The sequence below is a fragment of the Oncorhynchus tshawytscha genome, linkage group LG33, assembly GCF_018296145.1.
Source record: "Oncorhynchus tshawytscha isolate Ot180627B linkage group LG33, Otsh_v2.0, whole genome shotgun sequence".
Taxonomy (NCBI): domain Eukaryota; kingdom Metazoa; phylum Chordata; class Actinopteri; order Salmoniformes; family Salmonidae; genus Oncorhynchus; species Oncorhynchus tshawytscha.
The window spans coordinates 14,032,679-14,037,575 of NC_056461.1; positions in this window are offsets into that span (position 1 = coordinate 14,032,679).

The following is a 4,897-nucleotide window of genomic DNA, read 5'->3' on the forward strand; positions in this document are numbered from 1 at the left end:
CCAGGTTACTGTTCACACAAATGCCTCTCTAATATTTAGGGTAAAATTTGTCTCCGTTCTTAAGTTATGAGTCCTTGATTCCAGATGTGGTTGTAGGCAGGCAGGGGAGAGGATAGCCCTTTCTCTCTTTCTCTTTGCCTCTCTGTCTATTTCTCTCTCCCTTGCTTTCCGCTGCCCTCTCACTCTCTTCCCCCTCCCCCAACTCTCTCTCTCTCTCTCTCTCTCTCGCTCTCCCTCTCCCTCTCTCTCCCTCTCACTCTCTCTCTCCCTCTCTATCCTTCTGTCTCCCTCTCTATCCCTCTCTCTCCATCTCTCTCGCTCTCTCTCCCTCTCTCCCCCTCTCTCTCTATGTTTATTTCCCTCTCTCCCTCGCTTTGCCCCCCCTTTTCGCTCTCACTTTCTTCCCCCTCCCCCACTCTCTCTTCTCTCTCTCTCTCTCTCTCTCTCTCTATCTCTCTCTCTTACTCTCTCTCCCTCTCTCTCCCTCTCTCTCGCTCTCTCTCTCCCTCTGTCTATTTCTCTCTCCCCCTTGCTTTGCCCTCCCCTTCTGCTCTCGCTCTCACTCTCACTCTCTTCCCCCTCCCCCCCCTCTCTCTCTCTCTCTCTCTCTCTCTCTCACACTCTCTCCCTCTCTCTCCCTCTCTCTCGCTCTCTCTCTCCCTCTTTGTCTATTTCTCTCTCTCTCCCTCGCTTTGCCTCCCCCTTTCACTCTCACTTTCTTCCCCCTCCCCCACTCTCTCTTCTCTCTCTCTCTCCCTCTCTCTCTCTCTATCCCTCTCTCTCCCTCTCTCTCGCTCTCTCTCTCTCCCTCTATGTCTATTTCTCTCTCTCTCCCTCGCTTTGCCTCCCCCTTTCGCTCTCACTTTCTTCCCCCTCCCCCACTCTCTCTTCTCTCTCTCTCTCTCTCTCTCTCTCTCTCTCTCTCCCTCTCTCTCTCTCTATCCCTCTCTCTCGCTCTCTCTCTCCCTCTGTCTATTTCTCTCTCCCCCTTGCTTTGCGCTCCCCTTCTGCTCTCGCTCTCACTCTCTTCCCCCTCCCTCCCCCCACTCTCTCTCACTCTCTCTCTCTCTCTCTCTCTCTCACTCTCTCTCTCTGTCTGTCTCTCTCTCTCTACCAGACAGAAGGATGTGTCACATGCTGTGTGACTCCATGCAGGGTAGAGAAGAAACATACTAATTTACATATTTTAAAGCAGACATTGCTTTATGTTTAATAATAGCTATCAAATTTGATTGTCTCTCATATTACTTCAATTTTATTACAACATATAGAAATATTTGTAGAGCGAGGGATTTATAGAACATCACAAAGCTGTAATTAAATCAATTATCCCAGTTCTTATAATAACAGCCAATATACTGCACATTAGCTCATTGAAATCCATATGCATTGGAATTCATATATCTTAATATTCATGATGGATAAATCCCCATGTAAATAATTAGAATTGGGCTCTTGTGAATCTCTCACAGGTCTATTTCATCACAGTAAGTCTATACTCTGCATGTGTTCATTAAGTGTAACCAGGCCATGGATTAGACAAGGAGACCAGTGGAATTGAATTAGCGAGCACTCCTATGGAAATCATATCCATCCCTGGATGACAGCCACTAGAAGACTACTCTGAGATAACTGACAATAACACTATCTGTGTATGAGACTCTGACCCTGGGCGGTGTCTCAAATGGCTCAGTAAAACCTATATGCAGTAGTGCACTACTTTTGACCTGGGCTCATAGAGCTCTGGTCCAAGGTAGTGCTCTATCAAGAGAATAGGGTGCTATTTGGGATGCAGAATTGATCTTTATAATGTTCAGGAGTTTTGCATTCTTTTGTCCTCTTTTTGGTGATAGAAGGGAACTTTCAACATTGCAGTCAGTGTATGAGGGAGGCAGGAAGAGTTGCCAAGACACTGAGCTGTCAGTGAAAGATGAAACACTCAAATAGATATGTATATTTGTCAAGACATTTTTATTCTCTGGTGTTAAGAGTGAACACATTGTATAGGTTTGAAAGCAACCCATGAGTCACATACAGTACGTGTGGACGCCGAAGACTCATAACCTAAATGTTAACACTGTTGAAAGCAATCAGTAATTATCTAGGTCAGTTATTTCTTACTCAAATCAAATCAAATCAAATTTATTTATATAGCCCTTCGTACATCAGCTGATATCTCAAAGTGCTAGCATAGCTGCGGCTGTGGCACATATCTCTTACTGTAGCATAGCTGCGGCTGTGGCATCTATATAGTGGTGTAAAGTACTTAAACCTTCTTAGGGCTGAGATCCCGCTAATGGGACAACAGCCAGTGAAAGTGCAGGGCGCCAAATTCAAAACAACAGAAATCGCATAATTAAAATTCCTCAAACATAGAAGTATTTCACACCATTTTAAAGATACACTTCTTGTTAATCCAATCACAGTGTCCGATTTCAAATAGGCTTTATGGTGGAAGCACCACAAACGATTATGTTAGGTCAGAGCCAAGTCACAGAAAAACAGAGCCATTTTTCCAGTCAAAGAGAGGAGTCACAAAAATCAGAAATAGAGATAAAATGAATCACTAACCTTTGATGATCTTCATCAGATGACACTCATAGGACTTCATGTTACACAATACATGTATGTTTTGTTTGATAAAGTTCATATTTATATCAAAGAATCTCAGTATACATTGATGCGTTATGTTCAGTAGTTCCAAAAACATCCAGTGATTTTGCAGAGAGCCACATCAATTTACAGAAATACTCATAATAAATGTTGATGAAAATTCAAGTGTTATGCATGGAACTTTAGAGACACTTCTCCTTAATGCAACCGCTGTGTCAGATTTCAAAAAAGCTTTACGGAAAAAGCAAACCATGCAATTATCTGAGTATGGCGCTCAGAGACCAAACAAGCCAAAAAGATATCCGCCATATTGTGCAGTCAACAGAAGTCAGAAATAACATTATAAATATTCACTTACCTTTGATGATCTTCATCAGAATGCACTCACAGGAATCCCAGTTCCACAATAAATGTTTGTTTTGTTCGATAATGTCCATCATTTATGTCCAAATAGCTACTTTTGTTAGCGCGTTTTGTAAACAAATCTAAACTCACGAAAAACGTTCACTAGGAGTAGACAAAATGTCAAAAAGTTCCATTACAGTCCGAGGAAACATGTCAAACGATGTATAGAATCAATCTTTAGGATGTTTTTAACAATTGGTGGCTGACTAAATACTTTTTTGCCCCACTGTAAGTCTCTGACCATTCCTTAACAACAGGAACGTCAAATGTGCTGAAGTCTGCATGTCCATAGCAGTGAATCTAATGTAGTAAACTCCAATCACTGGGGCTGTAAAGGCACATGCAAATTAGAGGACATTATTAAAGGATAAATTCAGGAATCATCTGACGTTAAGTTATAAAAGCTATAAAATGCTGAACTTCCCCTTTAATGTCATTCCTATGTCATTGGGCCAGGAGATTGTCTCTCTCTCTCTCCTGGCCCTGATAGACACTAGAGCTGTGTCTTAGTAAAATAACAGTAGGGCAGTAGCTTGCTCTATATAGGATGTAATTGGACCTTAGGCCTGGCTGATGTTAGTGAGGGCCTCCTTCTAGACCATTCACTATTGAAGGGTCCTCGTTCTCCATCACCAGATAAAGCAGCAGAGGATGCCATATTCGGTATGTCTGTATGACATTCACGTGAGAGATAAATTCAGTTTATTACAAAGATTAGAATCTCTGAAAGTCTGTAAAATGCCAAGTCTATCTTACCTGCATTCTCTTTCTGCAGGTTCTCCACTTCCTTCTCACTGATACTCTGTCATCCAGGACTGAAATAACACAGACAGAGTAGTCTATTTACAATACAAGCTTTTACAGAATAGTAGGAATCTAATAGTCTTATTCTGATTTCCGTGATTTTCCTTTATGACCTGTTTTCTCATTCTGAATAGCTGACACTGTGGCCTTCAAGGCTACAATATAATAGAAACCTTCAAGTGAGGTGAAAGAACACAGCGGAATATGACAGTCAGCTGCTAGGTAACATTTGATTCAATATTATTATTGCACTGTTGATAAGGCCTTACAGTAACGTGCTATTTGTCTCTCTTCATTTACCTGCAGTCTCTCCCTCGCTGGCTGTCACTCTGGCCCCCATGACTGCCAGGTACAATGACTGTTCTGGAAACATGGGAAGAAAATACATTTCATTTTCCACATAGCAAAGTAAATCAGAACGTCCCATGTTTCCACCACGACTTAGCTGCATCCACATCTTCACCGGCTGACAGTCTGGCCACCAAGTCCGAAATTAAACATTATAGTGGCATATTAGGAATCATATAACACTAACAATGTCATAAACATGGACCTAAACAATCAACTGTCAACGACTGTGGAAGGTCACATAGTTCAACAGCAATTTGCTTTAATGTTGACACCAATTATATAAGTTCTGGCTCCATGTACCGGTGTTGCCTCTCTTTTGCTCCAGCTTGTACTTGGTCAACATGAGTTCAGTTTGTGTGGCACAGAGTTCAGTTTGTGTGGCACAGAGTTCAGTTTGTGTGGGACAGAGTTCAGTTTGTGTGGCACAGAGTTCAGTTTGGGTGGCACAGAGTTCAGTTTGTGTGGCACAGAGTTCAGTTTGGGTGGCACAGAGTTCAGTTTGTGGCACAGAGTTCAGTTTGGACAGAGTTCAGTTTGTGTGGCAGAGTTCAGTTTGTGTGGCAGTTCAGTTTGTGTGGCAGTTCAGAGTTCAGTTTGTGTGGGACAGAGTTCAGTTTGTGTGGCACAGAGTTCAGTTTGTGTGGCACAGAGTTCAGTTTGTGTGGCACAGAGTTCAGTTTGTGTGGCACAGAGTTCAGTTTGTGTGGCACAGAGTTCAGTTTGG